Genomic DNA, 20,800 nt, shown 5'->3' on the forward strand with positions numbered 1-20,800 from the left:
TACTTTTGACTATACGGGCCGAGTCCGGGATTTACGGGAAGTCGCGGGTTTTCGTTTACCGGCGATTAAACCTCTTTCATTAAGCGTCTCATCAAAAATGAAAACATTTTTGAAAACTACAAGTCTCATGCGTTTTAGTGGTGAAAAAATAATTTAAAAAATCGTTGGGGAAATGAGTTTACTCCCTGGGTACTTTCTTTGTATACTTTTGACTATGCGGGCCGAGTCCGGGGTTTACGGGAAATGGCGGGTTTTCGTTTGCTGGCGATTAAACTTCTTTTATTCAGCGTCTCATCAAAAATAAAAACATTTTTGAAAACTACAAGTCTCAAGCGTTTTAGTGGTGAAAAGATAATTTAAAAAATCGTTTTGGAAATGAGTTTATTCACAGGGTACTTTCTTTGTATACATTCGACTATACGGGCCAAGCCCGGGATTTACGGGAAATCGCGGGTTTTCGTTTGCCGGCGATTAAACTACTTTAATTAAGCGTCTCATCAAAAATGAAAACATTTCTGAAAACTACAAGTCTCATGCATTTTAGTGGTAAAAAATAATTTAAAAATTCGTTCGGGAAATGAGTTTACTCACTGGGTACTTTCCTTGTATACTTTTGACTATACGGGCCGAGTCCGGGGTTTACGGGAAATGGCGGGTTTTCGTTTGCCGGCGATTAAACTTCTTTTATTCAACGTCTCATCAAAAATAAAAACATTTTTGAAAACTACAAGTCTCAAGCGTTTTAGTGGTGAAAAGATAATTTAAAAAATCGTTTTGGAAATGAGTTTATTCACAGGGTACTTTCTTTGTATACATTCGACTATACGGGCCAAGCCCGGGATTTACGGGAAATCGCGGGTTTTCGTTTGCCGGCGATTAAACCACTTTCATTAAGCGTCCCCCCCCAAAATTAAAAACATTTCTGAAAACTACAAGTCTCATGCATTTTGGTGGTGAAAAAATAATTTAAAAATTCGTTCGGGAAATGAGTTTACGTTTTGAGTTTTGGAAATGAGTTTATTCACAGGGTACTTTCTTTGTATACATTCGACTATACGGGCCAAGCCCGGGATTTACGGGAAATCGCGGGTTTTCGTTTGCCGGCGATTAAACCACTTTAATTAAGCGTTTCATCAAAAATGAAAACGTTTCTGAAAACTACAAGTCTCATGCATTTTAGTGGTAAAAAATAATTTAAAAATTCGTTCGGGAAATGAGTTTACTCACTGGGTACTTTCCTTGTATACTTTTGACTATACGGGCCGAGTCCGGGGTTTACGGGAAATGGCGGGTTTTCGTTTGCAGGCGATTAAACTTCTTTTATTCAACGTCTCATCAAAAATAAAAACATTTTTGAAAACTACAAGTCTCAAGCGTTTTAGTGGTGAAAAGATAATTTAAAAAATCGTTTTGGAAATGAGTTTATTCACAGGGTACTTTCTTTGTATACATTCGACTATACGGGCCAAGCCCGGGATTTACGGGAAATCGCGGGTTTTCGTTTGCCGGCGATTAAACCACTTTCATTAAGCGTCCCCCCCCCCCAAAATTAAAAACATTTCTGAAAACTACAAGTCTCATGCATTTTGGTGGTGAAAAAATAATTTAAAAATTCGTTCGGGAAATGAGTTTACTCACTGGGTACTTTCCTTGTATACTTTTGACTATACGGGCCGAGTCCGGGATTTACGGGAAATCGCGGGTTTTCGTTTGCCGGCGATTAAACTTCTTTTATTCTGCGTCTCATCAAAAATGAAAGCATTTTTAAAAACTACAAGTCTCATGGGCTTTAGTGGTGAAATAATAATTTAAATAATCGTTTGGGAAATGAGTTTACTCCCTGGGTACTTTCTTTGTATACTTTTGACTATACGGGCCGAGTCCGGGATTTACGGGAAATCGCGGGTTTTCGTTTGCCGGCGATTAAACTTCTTTTATTCAGCGTCTCATCAAAAATGAAAACATTTTTAAAAACTACAAGTCTCATGGGCTTTAGTGGTGAAAAAATAATTCAAAAAATCGTTTGGGAAATTAGTTTACTCCCTGGGTACTTTCTTTGTATACTTTTGACTATACGGGCCGAGTCCGGGATTTACGGGAAATCGCAGGTTTTCCTTTGCCGGCGATTAAATTTCTTTTATTCAGCGTCTCATCAAAAATGAAAATATTTTTGAAAACTACAAGTCTCATGCGTTTTAGTGGTGAAAAAATAAATTAAAAAATCGTTCGGGAAATGAGTTTACTCCCTGGGTACTATCTTTGTATACTTTTGATTTACGGGAAATCGCGGGTTTTCGTTTGCCGACGATTAAACTTCTATTATTCTGCGTCTCATCAAAAATGAAAACATTTTTAAAAACTACAAGTCTCATGGGCTTTAGTGGTGAAATAATAATTTAAATAATCGTTTGGGAAATGAGTTTACTCCCTGGGTACTTTCTTTGTATACTTTTGACTATACGGACCGAGTCCGTGATTTACGGGAAATGAGTTTATTCACAGGGTACTTTCTTTGTATACATTCGACTATACGGGCCAAGCCCATGATTTACGGGAAATCGCGGGTTTTCGTTTGCCGGCGTTTAAACCACTTTCATTAAGTGTCTCATCAAAAATGAAAACATTTCTGAAAACTACAAGTCTCATGCATTTTAGTGGTGAAAAAATAATTTAAAAATTCGTTCGGGAAATGAGTTTACTCACTGGGTACTTTCCTTGTATACTTTTGACTATACGGGCCGAGTCCGGGATTTACGGGAAATCGCGGGTTTTCGTTTGCCGGCGATTAAACTTCTTTTATTCTGCGTCTCATCAAAAATGAAAACATTTTTGAAAACTGCAAGTCTCATGCGTTTTAGTGGGGAAAAGATAATTGAAAAAATTGTTTCGGAAATGAGTTTACTCACAGGGTACTTTCTTTGTATACATTCGACTATACGGGCCAAGCCCGGGATTTACGGGAAATCGCGGGTTTTCGTTTGCCGGCAATTAAACTTCTTTTATTCAGCGTCTCATCAAAAATGAAAACATTTTTAAAAACTACAAGTCTCATGGGCTTTAGTGGTGAAATAATAATTTAAAAAATCGTTCGGGAAATGAGTTTACACCCCGGGTACTTTCTTTGTATACTTTTGACTATACGGGCCGAGTCCGGGATTTACGGGAAATCGCAGGTTTTCGTTTGCCGGCTATTAAACTTCTTTTATTCAGCGTCTCACCAAAAATGAAAACATTTTTGAAAACTACAAGTCTCATGCGTTTTAGTGGTGAAAAAATAATTTAAAAAATCGTTCGAGAAATGAGTTTACTCCCTGGGTACTTTCTTTGTATACTTTTGACTATACGATTGAGTCCGGGATTTACGGGAAATCGCGGGTTCTCGTTTGCCGGCGATTAAACTTCTTTTATTCAGCGTCTCATCAAAAATGAAAACATTTTTAAAAACTACAAGTCTCATGGGCTTTAGTGGTGAAAAAATAATTCAAAAAATCGTTTGGGAAATTAGTTTACTCCCTGGGTACTTTCTTTGTATACTTTTGACTATACGGGCCGAGTCCGGGATTTACGGGAAATCGCAGGTTTTCGTTTGCCGGCGATTAAGTTTCTTTTATTCAGCGTCTCATCAAAAATGAAAATATTTTTGAAAACTACAAGTCTCATGCGTTTTAGTGGTGAAAAAATAAATTAAAAAATCGTTCGGGAAATGAGTTTACTCCCTGGGTACTATCTTTGTATACTTTTGACTATACGGGCCAAGCCCGGGATTTACGGGAAATCTCGGGTTTTCGTTTGCCGGCGATTAAACCTCTTTCATTAAGCGTCTCATCAAAAATGAAAACATTTTTGAAAACTACAAGTCTCATGCGTTTTACTGTTGAAAAAATAAATTAAAAAATCGTTCTGGAAATGAGTTTACTCACAGGGTACTTTCTTTGTATACATTCGACTATACGGGCCAAGCCCGGGATTTACGGGAAATCGCGGGTTTTCGTTTGCCGGCGATTAAACCTGTTTCATTAAGGGTCTCTTCAAAAATGAAAACATTTTCGAACACTACAAGTCTCATGCGTTTTAGTGATGAAAAAAAAATTTAAAAAATCGTTCGGGAAATGAGTTTACTCCCTGGGTACTTTCTTTGTATACATTCGACTATACGGGCCAAGCCCGGGATTTACGGGAAATCGCGGGATTTCGTTTGCCGGCGATTAAACCTCTTTTATTAAGCCTCTCATCAAAAATGAAAACATTTTTGAAAACTGCAAGTCTCATGCGTTTTAGTGGTGAAAAGATAATTGAAAAAATCGTTTCGGAAATGAGTTTACTCACAGGGTACTTTCTTTGTATACATTCGACTATACGGGCCAAGCCCGGGATGTACGGGAAATCGCGGGTTTTTGTTTGCCGGCGATTAAACAACTTTCATTAAGCGTCTCATCAAAAATGAAAACATTTCTGAAAACTACAAGTCTCATGCGTTTTAGTGGTGAAAATTAATTTAAAAAATCGTTCGGGAAATGAGTTTACTCCCTGGGTACTTTCTTTGTATACTTTTGACTATACGGGCCGAGTCCGGGATTTACGGGAAGTTGCGGGTTTTCGTTTGCCGGCGATTAAACAACTTTCATTAAGCGTCTCATCAAAAATGAAAACATTTCTGAAAACTACAAGTCTCATGCGTTTTAGTGGTGAAAATTAATTTAAAAAATCGTTCGGGAAATGAGTTTACTCCCTGGGTACTTTCTTTGTATACTTTTGACTATACGGGCCGAGTCCGGGATTTACGGGAAGTCGCGGGTTTTCGTTTGCCGGCAATTAAACTTCTTTTATTCAGCGTCTCATCAAAAATAAAAACATTTTTGAAAACTAAAAGTCTCAAGCGTTTTAGTGGTGAAAAGATAATTTAAAAAATCGTTTTGGAAATGAGTTTACTCACAACGTTTTTTATTTGTATACATTCGACTATACGGGCCAAGCCCGGGATTTACGGGAAATCGCGGGTTTTCGTTTGCCGGCGATTAAACCACTTTCATTAAGCTTCTCATCAAAAATGAAAACATTTCTGAAAACTACAAGTCTCATGCATTTTAGTGGTGAAAAAATAATTTAAAAATTCGTTCGGAAAATTAGTTTACTCACTGGGTACTTTCCTTGTATACTTTTGACTATACTATGTTTTCATTTTTGATGAGACGCTTAATGAAAGTTGTTTAATCGCCGGCAAACAAAAACCCGCGATTTCCCGTAAATCCCGGGCTTGGCCTGTATAGTCGAATGTATACAAAGAAAGTACCCTGTGAGTAAACTCATTTCCGAAACAATTTTTTCAATTATCTTTTCACCACTAAAACGCATGAGACTTGCAGTTTTCAAAAATGTTTTCATTTTTGATGAGAGGCTTAATAAAAGAGGTTTAATCGCCGGCAAACGAAATCCCGCGATTTCCCGTAAATCCCGGGCTTGGCCCGTATAGTCGAATGTATACAAAGAAAGTACCCAGGGAGTAAACTCATTTCCCGAACGATTTTTTAAATTTTTTTTTCACCACTAAAACGCATGAGACTTGTAGTTTTCGAAAATGTTTTCATTTTTGATGAGACCCTTAATGAAACAGGTTTAATCGCCGGCAAACGAAAACCCGCGATTTCCCGTAAATCCCGGGCTTGGCCCGTATAGTCGAATGTATACAAAGAAAGTACCCTGTGAGTAAACTCATTTCCAGAACGATTTTTTAATTTATTTTTTTAACACTAAAACGCATGAGACTTGTAGTTTTCAAAAATGTTTTCATTTTTGATGAGACGCTTAATGAAAGAGGTTTAATCGCCGGCAAACGAAGACCCGAGATTTCCCGTAAATCCCGGGCTTGGCCCGTATAGTCAAAAGTATACAAAGATAGTACCCAGGGAGTAAACTCATTTCCCGAACGATTTTTTAATTTATTTTTTCACCACTAAAACGCATGAGACTTGTAGTTTTCAAAAATGTTTTCATTTTTAATGAGACGCTGAATAAAAGAAATTTAATCGCCGGCAAACGAAAACCTGCGATTTCCCGTAAATCCCGGACTCGGCCCGTATAGTCAAAAGTATACAAAGAAAGTACCCAGGGAGTAAACTAATTTCCCAAACGATTTTTTGAATTATTTTTTCACCACTAAAGCCCATGAGACTTGTAGTTTTTAAAAATGTTTTCATTTTTGATGAGACGCTGAATAAAAGAAGTTTAATCGCGGGCAAACGAAAACCCGCGATTTCCCGTAAATCCCGGACTCGGCCCGTATAGTCAAAAGTATAGAAAGAAAGTACCCAGGGAGTAAACTCATTTCCCAAACGATTATTTAAATTATTATTTCACCACTAAAGCCCATGAGACTTGTAGTTTTTAAAAATGTTTTCATTTTTGATGAGACGCAGAATAAAAGAAGTTTAATCGCCGGCAAACGAAAACCCGCGATTTCCCGTAAATCCCGGACTCGGCCCGTATAGTCAAAAGTATACAAGGAAAGTACCCAGTGAGTAAACTCATTTCCCGAACGAATTTTTAATTTATTTTTTCAACACTAAAATGCATGAGACTTGTAGTTTTCAGAAATGTTTTCATTTTTGATGATACGCTTAATGAAAGTGGTTTAATCGCCGGCAAACGAAAACCCGCGATTTCCCGTAAATCCCGGGCTTGGCCCGTATAGTCGAATGTATACAAAGAAAGTACCCTGTGAATAAACTCATTTCCAAAACGATTTTTTAAATTATCTTTTCACCACTAAAACGCTTGAGACTTGTAGTTTTCAAAAATGTTTTTATTTTTGATGAGACGCTGAATAAAAGAAGTTTAATCGCCGGCAAACGAAAACCCGCCATTTCCCGTAAACCCCGGACTCGGCCCGCATAGTCAAAAGTATACAAAGAAAGTACCCAGGGAGTAAACTCATTTCCCGAACGATTTTTTAAATTATTTTTTCACCACTAAAACGCATGAGAGTTGTAGTTTTCAAAAATGTTTTCATTTTTGATGAGACGCTTAATGAAAGAGGTTTAATCGCCGGTAAACGAAAACCCGCGACTTCCCGTAAATCCCGGACTCGGCCCGTATAGTCAAAAGTATACAAAGAAAGTACCCAGGGAGTAAACTCATTTCTCGAACGATTTTTTAAATTATTTTTTCACCACTAAAACGCATGAGACTTGTAGTTTTCAGAAATGTTTTCATTTTTGGTGAGACGCTGAATAAAAGAAGTTTAATAGCCGGCAAACGAAAACCTGCGATTTCCCGTAAATCCCGGACTCGGCCCGTATAGTCAAAAGTATACAAAGAAAGTGCCCGGGGTGTAAACTCATTTCCCGAACGATTTTTTAAATTATTATTTCACCACTAAAGCCCATGAGACTTGTAGTTTTTAAAAATGTTTTCATTTTTGATGAGACGCTGAATAAAAGAAGTTTAATTGCCGGCAAACGAAAACACGCGACTTCCCGTAAATCCCGGACTCGGCCCGTATAGTCAAAAGTATACAAAGAAAGTACCCAGGGAGTAATCTCATTTCCCGAACGATTTTTTAAATTAATTTTCACCACTAAATTGCATGAGACTTGTAGTTTTCAGAAATGTTTTTATTTTTGATGAGACGCTTAATGAAAGTTGTTTAATCGCCGGCCAACAAAAACCCGCGATTTCCCGTAAATCCCGGGCTTGGCCCGTATAGTCGAATGTATACAAAGAAAGTACCCTGTGAGTAAACTCATTTCCGAAACGATTTTTTCAATTATCTTTTCACCACTAAAACGCATGAGACTTGCAGTTTTCAAAAATGTTTTCATTTTTGATGAGACGCAGAATAAAAGAAGTTTAATCGCCGGCAAACGAAAACCCGCGATTTCCCGTAAATCCCGGACTCGGCCCGTATAGTCAAAAGTATACAAGGAAAGTACCCAGTGAGTAAACTCATTTCCCGAACGAATTTTTAAATTATTTTTTCACCACTAAAACGCATGAGACTTGCAGTTTTCAAAAATGTTTTCATTTTTGATGAGACGCTTAATGAAAGTGGTTTAATCGCCGGCAAACGAAAACCCGCGATTTCCCGTAAATCCCGGGCTTGGCCCGTATAGTCGAATGTATACAAAGAAAGTACCCTGTGAATAAACTCATTTCCCGTAAATCCCGGACTCGGCCCGTATAGTCAAAAGTATACAAAGAAATTACCCAGGGAGTAAACTCATTTCCCAAACGATTATTTAAATTATTATTTCACCACTAAAGCCCATGAGACTTGTAGTTTTTAAAAATGTTTTCATTTTTGATGAGACGCAGAATAATAGAAGTTTAATCGTCGGCAAACGAAAACCCGTGATTTCCCGTAAATCAAAAGTATACAAAGATAGTACCCAGGGAGTAAACTCATTTCCCGAACGATTTTTTAATTTATTTTTTCACCACTAAAACGCATGAGACTTGTAGTTTTCAAAAATGTTTTCATTTTTGATGAGACGCTGAATAAAAGAAATTTAATCGCCGGCAAACGAAAACCTGCGATTTCCCGTAAATCCCGTACTCGGCCCGTATAGTCAAAAGTATACAAAGAAAGTACCCAGGGAGTAAAATAATTACCCAAACGATTTTTTGAAATATTCTTTCACCACTAAAGCCTATGACACTTGCAGTTTTTAAAAATGTTTTCATTTTTGATGAGACGCTGAATAAAAGAAGTTTAATCGCCGGCAAACGAAAACCCGCGATTTCCCGTAAATCCCGGACTCGGCCCGTATAGTCAAAAGTATACAAAGAAAGTACCCAGGGAGTAAACTCATTTCCCAAACGATTATTTAAATTATTATTTCACCACTAAAGCCCATGAGACTTGTAGTTTTTAAAAATGTTTTCATTTTTGATGAGACGCAGAATAAAAGAAGTTTAATCGCCGGCAAACGAAAACCCGCGATTTCCCGTAAATGCCGGACTCGGCCCGTATAGTCTAAAGTATACAAGGAAAGTACCCAGTGAGTAAACTCATTTCCCGAACGAATTTTTAAATTATTTTTTCACCACTAAAATGCATGAGACTTGTAGTTTTCAGAAATGTTTTCATTTTTGATGAGACGCTTAATGAAAGTGGTTTAATCGCCGGCAAACGAAAACCCGCGATTTCCCGTAAATCCCGGGCTTGGCCCGTATAGTCGAATGTATACAAAGAAAGTACCCTGTGAATAAACTCATTTCCAAAACGATTTTTTAAATTATCTTTTCACCACTAAAACGCTTGAGACTTGTAGTTTTCAAAAATGTTTTTATTTTTGATGAGACGCTGGATAAAAGAAGTTTAATCGCCGGCAAACGAAAACCTGCCATTTCCCGTAAACCCCGGACTCGGCCCGAATAGTCAAAAGTATACAAAGAAAGTACCCTGTGAGTAAACTCATTTCCCGAACGATTTTTTAAATTAATTTTCACCACTAAAACGCATGAGACTTGCAGTTTTTAAAAATGTTTTCATTTTTGATGAGACGCTTAATGAAAGAGGTTTAATAGCCGGAAAACAAAAACCTGCGATTTCCCGTAAGTCCCGGACTCGGCCCGTATAGTCAAAAGTATACAAAGAAAGTACCCTGTGAGTAAACTCATTTCTGAAACGATTTTTTCAATTATCTTTTCACCACTAAAACGCATGAGACTTGCAGTTTTCAAAAATGTTTTTATTTTTGATGAGACGCAGAATAAAAGAAGTTTAATCGCCGGCAAACGAAAACCCGCGATTTCCCGTAAATCCCGGACTCGGCCCGTATAGTCAAAAGTATACAAGGAAAGTACCCAGTGAGTAAACTCATTTCCCAAACGAATTTTTAAATTATCTTTTCACCACTAAAACGCTTGAGACTTGTAGTTTTCAAAAATGTTTTTATTTTTGATGAGACGCTGGATAAAAGAAGTTTAATCGCCGGCAAACGAAAACCTGCCATTTCCCGTAAACCCCGGACTCGGCCCGAATAGTCAAAAGTATACAAAGAAAGTACCCTGTGAGTAAACTCATTTCCCGAACGATTTTTTAAATTAATTTTCACCACTAAAACGCATGAGACTTGCAGTTTTTAAAAATGTTTTCATTTTTGATGAGACGCTTAATGAAAGAGGTTTAATAGCCGGAAAACAAAAACCTGCGATTTCCCGTAAGTCCCGGACTCGGCCCGTATAGTCAAAAGTATACAAAGAAAGTACCCTGTGAGTAAACTCATTTCTGAAACGATTTTTTCAATTATCTTTTCACCACTAAAACGCATGAGACTTGCAGTTTTCAAAAATGTTTTTATTTTTGATGAGACGCAGAATAAAAGAAGTTTAATCGCCGGCAAACGAAAACCCGCGATTTCCCGTAAATCCCGGACTCGGCCCGTATAGTCAAAAGTATACAAGGAAAGTACCCAGTGAGTAAACTCATTTCCCAAACGAATTTTTAAATTATTTTTTCACCACTAAAATGCATGAGACTTGTAGTTTTCAGAAATGTTTTCATTTTTGATGAGACGCTTAATGAAAGTGGTTTAATCGCCGGCAAACGAAAACCCGCGATTTCCCGTAAATCCCGGGCTTGGCCCATATAGTCGAATGTATACAAAGAAAGTACCCTGTGAATAAACTCATTTTCAAAACGATTTTTTAAATTATCTTTTCACCACTAAAACGCTTGAGACTTGTAGTTTTCAAAAATGTTTTTATTTTTGATGAGACGCTGAATAAAAGAAGTTTAATCGCCGGCAAACGAAAACCCGCGATTTCCCGTAAATCCCGGGCTTGGCCCGTATAGTCGAATGTATACAAAGAAAGTACCCTGTGAATAAACTCATTTCCAAAACGATTTTTTAAATTATTTTTTCACCACTAAAATGCATGAGACTTGTAGTTTTCAGAAATGTTTTCATTTTTGATGAGACGCTTAATGAAAGTGGTTTAATCGCCGGCAAACGAAAACCTGCGATTTCCCGTAAATCCCGGGCTTGGCCCGTATAGTCGAATGTATACAAAGAAAGTACCCTGTGAATAAACTCATTTCCAAAACGATTTTTTAAATTATCTTTTCACCACTAAAACGCTTGAGACTTGTAGTTTTCAAAAATGTTTTTATTTTTGATGAGACGCTGGATAAAAGAAGTTTAATCGCCGGCAAACGAAAACCTGCCATTTCCCGTAAACCCCGGACTCGGCCCGAATAGTCAAAAGTATACAAAGAAAGTACCCAGGGAGTAAACTCATTTCCCGAACGATTTTTTAAATTAATTTTCACCACTAAAACGCATGAGACTTGCAGTTTTTAAAAATGTTTTCATTTTTGATGAGACGCTTAATGAAAGAGGTTTAATAGCCGGAAAACGAAAACCTGCGATTTCCCGTAAGTCCCGGACTCGGCCCGTATAGTCAAAAGTATACAAAGAAAGTACCCTGTGAGTAAACTCATTTCTGAAACGATTTTTTCAATTATCTTTTCACCACTAAAACGCATGAGACTTGCAGTTTTCAAAAATGTTTTTATTTTTGATGAGACGCAGAATAAAAGAAGTTTAATCGCCGGCAAACGAAAACCCGCGATTTCCCGTAAATCCCGGACTCGGCCCGTATAGTCAAAAGTATACAAGGAAAGTACCCAGTGAGTAAACTCATTTCCCGAACGAATTTTTAAATTATTTTTTCACCACTAAAATGCATGAGACTTGTAGTTTTCAGAAATGTTTTCATTTTTGATGAGACGCTTAATGAAAGTGGTTTAATCGCCGGCAAACGAAAACCCGCGATTTCCCGTAAATCCCGGGCTTGGCCCGTATAGTCGAATGTATACAAAGAAAGTACCCTGTGAATAAACTCATTTTCAAAACGATTTTTTAAATTATCTTTTCACCACTAAAACGCTTGAGACTTGTAGTTTTCAAAAATGTTTTTATTTTTGATGAGACGCTGAATAAAAGAAGTTTAATCGCCGGCAAACGAAAACCCGCGATTTCCCGTAAATCCCGGGCTTGGCCCGTATAGTCGAATGTATACAAAGAAAGTACCCTGTGAATAAACTCATTTCCAAAACGATTTTTTAAATTATCTTTTCACCACTAAAACGCTTGAGACTTGTAGTTTTCAAAAATGTTTTTATTTTTGATGAGACGCTGAATAAAAGAAGTTTAATCGCCGGCAAACGAAAACCTGCCATTTCCCGTAAACCCCGGACTCGGCCCGAATAGTCAAAAGTATACAAAGAAAGTACCCAGGGAGTAAACTCATTTCCCGAACGATTCTTTAAATTAATTTTCACCACTAAAACGCATGAGACTTGCAGTTTTCAAAAATGTTTTCATTTTTGATGAGACGCTTAATGAAAGAGGTTTAATCGCCGGTAAACGAAAACCCGCGACTTCCCGTAAATCCCGGACTCGGCCCGTATAGTCAAAAGTATACAAAGAAAGTACCCAGGGAGTAAACTCATTTCTCGAACGACTTTTTAAATTATTTTTTCACCACTAAAACGCATGAGACTTGTAGTTTTCAAAAATGTTTTCATTTTTGGTGAGACGCTGAATGAAAGAAGTTTAATAGCCGGAAAACGAAAACCTGCGATTTCCCGTAAGTCCCGGACTCGGCCCGTATAGTCAAAAGTATACAAAGAAAGTACCCTGTGAGTAAACTCATTTCTGAAACGATTTTTTCAATTATCTTTTCACCACTAAAACGCATGAGACTTGCAGTTTTCAAAAATGTTTTTATTTTTGATGAGACGCAGAATAAAAGAAGTTTAATCGCCGGCAAACGAAATCCCGCGATTTCCCGTAAATCCCGGACTCGGCCCGTATAGTCAAAAGTATACAAAGAAAGTACCCAGGGAGTAAACTCATTTCTCGAACGACTTTTTAAATTATTTTTTCACCACTAAAACGCATGAGACTTGTAGTTTTCAAAAATGTTTTCATTTTTGGTGAGACGCTGAATGAAAGAAGTTTAATAGCCGGAAAACGAAAACCTGCGATTTCCCGTAAGTCCCGGACTCGGCCCGTATAGTCAAAAGTATACAAAGAAAGTACCCTGTGAGTAAACTCATTTCTGAAACGATTTTTTCAATTATCTTTTCACCACTAAAACGCATGAGACTTGCAGTTTTCAAAAATGTTTTTATTTTTGATGAGACGCAGAATAAAAGAAGTTTAATCGCCGGCAAACGAAATCCCGCGATTTCCCGTAAATCCCGGACTCGGCCCGTATAGTCAAAAGTATACAAGGAAAGTACCCAGTGAGTAAACTCATTTCCCGAACGAATTTTTAAATTATTTTTTCACCACTAAAATGCATGAGACTTGTAGTTTTCAGAAATGTTTTCATTTTTGATGAGACGCTTAATGAAAGTGGTTTAATCGCCGGCAAACGAAAACCCGCGATTTCCCGTAAATCCCGGGCTTGGCCCGTATAGTCGAATGTATACAAAGAAAGTACCCTGTGAATAAACTCATTTTCAAAACGATTTTTTAAATTATCTTTTCACCACTAAAACGCTTGAGACTTGTAGTTTTCAAAAATGTTTTTATTTTTGATGAGACGCTGAATAAAAGAAGTTTAATCGCCGGCAAACGAAAACCCGCCATTTCCCGTAAACCCCGGACTCGGCCCGCATAGTCAAAAGTATACAAAAAAAGTACCCAGGGATTAAACTCATTTCCCGAACGATTTTTTAAATTATTTTTTCACCACTAAAACGCATGAGACTTGTAGTTTTCAAAAATGTTTTCATTTTTGATGAGACGCTTAATGAAAGAGGTTTAATCGCCGGTAAACGAAAACCCGCGATTTCCCGTAAATCAAAAGTATACAAAGATAGTACCCAGGGAGTAAACTCATTTCCCGAACGATTTTTTAATTTATTTTTTCACCACTAAAACGCATGAGACTTGTAGTTTTCAAAAATGTTTTCATTTTTGATGAGACGATGAATAAAAGAAATTTAATCGCCGGCAAACGAAAACCTGCGATTTCCCGTAAATCCCGGACTCGGCCCGTATAGTCAAAAGTATACAAAGAAAGTACCCAGGGAGTAAACTAATTTCCCAAACGATTTTTTGAAATATTATTTCACCACTAAAGCCCATGACACTTGCAGTTTTTAAAAATGTTTTCATTTTTGATGAGACGCTGAATAAAAGAAGTTTAATCGCCGGCAAACGAAAACCCGCGATTTCCCGTAAATCCCGGACTCGGCCCGTATAGTCAAAAGTATACAAAGAAAGTACCCAGGGAGTAAACTCATTTCCCAAACGATTATTTAAATTATTATTTCACCACTAAAGCCCATGAGACTTGTAGTTTTTAAAAATGTTTTCATTTTTGATGAGACGCAGAATAAAAGAAGTTTAATCGCCGGCAAACAAAAACCCGCGATTTCCCGTAAATCTCGGGCTTGGCCCGTATAGTCGAATGTATACAAAGAAAGTACCCTGTGAATAAACTCATTTCCAAAACGATTTTTTAAATTATCTTTTCACCACTAAAACGCTTGAGACTTGTAGTTTTCAAAAATGTTTTTATTTTTGATGAGACGCTGAATAAAAGAAGTTTAATCGCCGGCAAACGAAAACCCGCCATTTCCCGTAAACCCCGGACTCGGCCCGCATAGTCAAAAGTATACAAAGAAAGTACCCAGGGAGTAAACTCATTTCCCAAACGACTATTTAAATTATTATTTCACCACTAAAGCCCATGAGACTTGTGGTTTTTAAAAATGTTTTCATTTTTGATGAGACGCAGAATAAAAGAAGTTTAATCGCCGGCAAACGAAAACCCGCGATTTCCCGTAAATCCCGGACTCGGCCCGTATAGTCAAAAGTATACAAGGAAAGTACCCAGTGAGTAAACTCATTTCCCGAACGAATTTTTAAATTATTTTTTCACCACTAAAATGCATGAGACTTGTAGTTTTCAAAAATGTTTTTATTTTTGATGAGACGCTGAATAAAAGAAGTTTAATCGCCGGCAAACGAAAACCTGCCATTTCCCGTAAACCCCGGACTCGGCCCGCATAGTCAAAAGTATACAAAGAAAGTACCCAGGGAGTAAACTCATTTCCCGAACGATTTTTTAAATTAATTTTCACCACTAAAACGCATGAGACTTGCAGTTTTCAAAAATGTTTTCATTTTTAATGAGACGCAGAATAAAAGAAGTTTAATCACCGGCAAACGAAAACCCGCGATTTCCCGTAAATCCCGGGCTTGGCCCGTATAGTCAAAAGTATACAAAGATAGTACCCAGGGAGTAAACTCATTTCCCGAACGATTTTTTAATTTATTTTTTCACCACTAAAACGCATGAGACTTGTAGTTTTCAAAAATGTTTTCATTTTTGATGAGACGCTTAATGAAAGAGGTTTAATCGCCGGTAAATCAAAACCCGCGACTTCCCGTAAATCCCGGACTCGGCCCGTATAGTCAAAAGTATACAAAGAAAGTACCCAGGAAGTAAACTCATTTCTCGAACGATTTTTTAAATTATTTTTTCACCACTAAAACGCATGAGACTTGTAGTTTTCAAAAATGTTTTCATTTTTGGTGAGACGCTGAATAAAAGAAGTTTAATAGCCGGAAAACGAAAACCTGCGATTTCCCGTAAGTCCCGGACTCGGCCCGTATAGTCAAAAGTATACAAAGAAAGTACCCTGTGAGTAAACTCATTTCCGAAACGATTTTTTCAATTATCTTTTCACCACTAAAACGCATGAGACTTGCAGTTTTCAAAAATGTTTTTATTTTTGATGAGACACAGAATAAAAGAAGTTTAATCGCCGGCAAACGAAAACCCTAGATTTCCCGTAAATCCCGGACTCGGCCCGTATAGTCAAAAGTATACAAGGAAAGTACCCAGTGAGTAAACTCATTTCCCGAACGAATTTTTAAATTATTTTTTCACCACTAAAATGCATGAGACTTGTAGTTTTCAGAAATGTTTTCATTTTTGATGAGACGCTTAATGAAAGTGGTTTAATCGCCGGCAAACGAAAACCCGCGATTTCCCGTAAATCCCGGGCTTGGCCCGTATAGTCGAATGTATACAAAGAAAGTACTCTGTGAATAAACTCATTTTCAAAACGATTTTTTAAATTATCTTTTCACCACTAAAACGCTTGAGACTTGTAGTTTTCAAAAATGTTTTTATTTTTGATGAGACGCTGAATAAAAGAAGTTTAATCGCCGGCAAACGAGAACCCGCCATTTCCCGTAAACCCCGGACTCGGCCCGCATAGTCAAAAGTATACAAAAAAAGTACCCAGGGAGTAAACTCATTTCCCGAACGATTTTTTAAATTATTTTTTCACCACTAAAACGCATGAGACTTGTAGTTTTCAAAAATGTTTTCATTTTTGATGAGATGCTTAATGAAAGAGGTTTAATCGCCGGTAAACGAAAACCCGCGATTTCCCGTAAATCAAAAGTATACAAAGATAGTACCCAGGGAGTAAACTCATTTCCCGAACGATTTTTTAATTTATTTTTCACCACTAAAACGCATGAGACTTGTAGTTTTCAAAAATGTTTTCATTTTTGATGAGACGATGAATAAAAGAAATTTAATCGCCGGCAAACGAAAACCTGCGATTTCCCGTAAATCCCGGACTCGGCCCGTATAGTCAAAAGTATACAAAGAAAGTACCCAGGGAGTAAACTAATTTCCCAAACGATTTTTTGAAATATTATTTCACCACTAAAGCCCATGACACTTGCAGTTTTTAAAAATGTTTTCATTTTTGATGAGACGCTGAATAAAAGAAGTTTAATCGCCGGCAAACGAAAACCCGCGATTTCCCGTAAATCCCGGACTCGGCCCGTATAGTCAAAAGTATACAAAGAAAGTACCCAGGGAGTAAACTCATTTCCCAAACGATTATTTAAATTATTATTTCACCACTAAAGCCCATGAGACTTGTAGTTTTTAAAAATGTTTTCATTTTTGATGAGACGCAGAATAAAAGAAGTTTAATCGCCGGCAAACGAAAACCCGCGATTTCCCGTAAATCCCGGGCTTGGCCCGTATAGTCGAATGTATACAAAGAAAGTACCCTGTGAATAAACTCATTTCCAAAACGATTTTTTAAATTATCTTTTCACCACTAAAACGCTTGAGACTTGTAGTTTTCAAAAATGTTTTTATTTTTGATGAGACGCTGAATAAAAGAAGTTTAATCGCCGGCAAACGAAAACCCGCCATTTCCCGAAAACCCCGGACTCGGCCCGCATAGTCAAAAGTATACAAAGAAAGTACCCAGGGAGTAAACTCATTTCCCGAACGATTTTTTAAATTATTTTTTCACCACTAAAACGCATGAGACTTGTAGTTTTCAAAAATGTTTTCATTTTTGATGAGACGCTTAATGAAAGAGGTTTAATCGCCGGTAAACGAAAACCCGCGATTTCCCGTAAATCAAAAGTATACAAAGAAAGTACCCTGTGAGTAAACTAATTTCCCAAACGATTTTTTGAAATATTATTTCACCACTAAAGCCCATGACACTTGCAGTTTTTAAAAATGTTTTCATTTTTGATGAGACGCTGAATAAAAGAAGTTTAATCGCCGGCAAACGAAAACCCGCGATTTCCCGTAAATCCCGGACTCGGCCCGTATAGTCAAAAGTATACAAAGAAAGTACCCAGGGAGTAAACTCATTTCCCAAACGATTATTTAAATTATTATTTCACCACTAAAGCCCATGAGACTTGTAGTTTTTAAAAATGTTTTCTTTTTTGATGAGACGCAGAATAAAAGAAGTTTAATCGCCGGCAAACGAAAACCCGCGATTTCCCGTAAATCCCGGGCTTGGCCCGTATAGTCGAATGTATACAAAGAAAGTACCCTGTGAATAAACTCATTTCCAAAAGGATTTTTTAAATTATCTTTTCACCACTAAAACGCTTGAGACTTGTAGTTTTCAAAAATGTTTTTATTTTTGATGAGACGCTGAATAAAAGAAGTTTAATCGCCGGCAAACGAAAACCCGCCATTTCCCGTAAACCCCGGACTCGGCCCGCATAGTCAAAAGTATACAAAGAAAGTACCCAGGGAGTAAACTCATTTCCCAAACGATTATTTAAATTATTATTTCACCACTAAAGCCCATGAGACTTGTAGTTTTTAAAAATGTTTTTATTTTTGATGAGACGCAGAATAAAAGAAGTTTAATCACCGGCAAACGAAAACCCGCAATTTCCCGTAAATCCCGGACTCGGCCCGTATAGTCAAAAGTATACAAGGAAAGTACCCAGTGAGTAAACTCATTTCCCGAACGAATTTTTAAATTATTTTTTCACCACTAAAATGCATGAGACTTGTAGTTTTCAGAAATGTTTTCATTTTTGATGAGACGCCTAATGAAAGTGGTTTAATCGCCGGCAAGCGAAAACCCGCGATTTCCCGTAAATCCCGGGCTTGGCCCGTATAGTCGAATGTATACAAAGAAAGTACCCTGTGAATAAACTCATTTCCAAAACGATTTTTTAAATTATCTTTTCACCACTAAAACGCTTGAGACTTGTAGTTTTCAAAAATGTTTTCATTTTTGATGAGACGCTTAATGAAAGAGGTTTAATCGCCGGCAAACGAAAACCTGCGATTTCCCGTAAATCCCGGACTCGGCCCGTATAGTCAAAAGTATACAAAGAAAGTACCCAGGGAGTAAACTAATTTCCCAAACGATTTTTTGAAATATTATTTCACCACTAAAGCCCATGACACTTGCAGTTTTTAAAAATGTTTTCATTTTTGATGAGACGCTGAATAAAAGAAGTTTAATCGCCGGCAAACGAAAACCCGCGATTTCCCGTAAATCCCGGACTCGGCCCGTATAGTCAAAAGTATACAAAGAAAGTACCCAGGGAGTAAACTCATTTCCCAAACGATTATTTAAATTATTATTTCACCACTAAAGCCCATGAGACTTGTAGTTTTTAAAAATGTTTTCATTTTTGATGAGACGCAGAATAAAAGAAGTTTAATCGCCGGCAAACGAAAACCCGCGATTTCCCGTAAATCCCGGGCTTGGCCCGTATAGTCGAATGTATACAAAGAAAGTACCCTGTGAATAAACTCATTTCCAAAACGATTTTTTAAATTATCTTTTCACCACTAAAACGCTTGAGACTTGTAGTTTTCAAAAATGTTTTTATTTTTGATGAGACGCTGAATAAAAGAAGTTTAATCGCCGGCAAACGAAAACCCGCCATTTCCCGTAAACCCCGGACTCGGCCCGCATAGTCAAAAGTATACAAAGAAAGTACCCAGGGAGTAAACTCATTTCCCGAACGATTTTTTAAATTATTTTTTCACCACTAAAACGCATTAGACTTGTAGTTTTTAAAAATGTTTTCATTTTTGATGAGACGCTTAATGAAAGAGGTTTAATCGCCGGTAAACGAAAACCCGCGATTTCCCGTAAATCAAAAGTATACAAAGAAAGTACCCTGTGAGTAAACTAATTTCCCAAACGATTTTTTGAAATATTATTTCACCACTAAAGCCCATGACACTTGCAGTTTTTAAAAATGTTTTCATTTTTGATGAGACGCTGAATAAAAGAAGTTTAATCGCCGGCAAACGAAAACCCGCGATTTCCCGTAAATCCCGGACTCGGCCCGTATAGTCAAAAGTATACAAAGAAAGTACCCAGGGAGTAAACTCATTTCCCAAACGATTATTTAAATTATTATTTCACCACTAAAGCCCATGAGACTTGTAGTTTTTAAAAATGTTTTCATTTTTGATGAGACGCAGAATAAAAGAAGTTTAATCGCCGGCAAACGAAAACCCGCGATTTCCCGTAAATCCCGGGCTTGGCCGCATAGTCGAATGTATACAAAGAAAGTACCCTGTGAATAAACTCATTTCCAAAACGATTTTTTAAATTATCTTTTCACCACTAAAACGCTTGAGACTTGTAGTTTTCAAAAATGTTTTTATTTTTGATGAGACGCTGAATAAAAGAAGTTTAATCGCCGGCAAACGAAAACCCGCCATTTCCCGTAAACCCCGGACTCGGCCCGCATAGTCAAAAGTATACAAAGAAAGTACCCAGGGAGTAAACTCATTTCCCAAACGATTATTTAAATTATTATTTCACCACTAAAGCCCATGAGACTTGTAGTTTTTAAAAATGTTTTCATTTTTGATGAGACGCAGAATAAAAGAAGTTTAATCGCCGGCAAACGAAAACCCGCGATTTCCCGTAAATCCCGGACTCGGCCCGTATAGTCAAAAGTATACAAGGAAAGTACCCAGTGAGTAAACTCATTTCCCGAACGAATTTTTAAATTATTTTTTCACCACTAAAATGCATGAGACTTGTAGTTTTCAGAAATGTTTTCATTTTTGATGAGACGCCTAATGAAAGTGGTTTAATCGCCGGCAAACGAAAACCTGCGATTTCCCGTAAATCCCGGGCTTGGCCCGTATAGTCGAATGTATACAAAGAAAGTACCCTGTGAATAAACTCATTTCCAAAACGATTTTTTAAATTATCTTTTCACCACTAAAACCCTTGAGACTTGTAGTTTTCAAAAATGTTTTTATTTTTGATGAGACGCTGAATAAAAGAAGTTTAATCGCCGGCAAACGAAAACCTGCCATTTCCCGTAAACCCCGGACTCGGCCCGCATAGTCAAAAGTATACAAAGAAAGTACCCAGGGAGTAAACTCATTTCCCGAACGATTTTTTAAATTAATTTTCACCACTAAAACGCATGAGACTTGCAGTTTTCAAAAATGTTTTCATTTTTGATGAGACGCAGAATAAAAGAAGTTTAAT

The sequence above is a fragment of the Hydractinia symbiolongicarpus genome, chromosome 10, assembly GCF_029227915.1.
Source record: "Hydractinia symbiolongicarpus strain clone_291-10 chromosome 10, HSymV2.1, whole genome shotgun sequence".
NCBI classification, from domain to species: domain Eukaryota; kingdom Metazoa; phylum Cnidaria; class Hydrozoa; order Anthoathecata; family Hydractiniidae; genus Hydractinia; species Hydractinia symbiolongicarpus.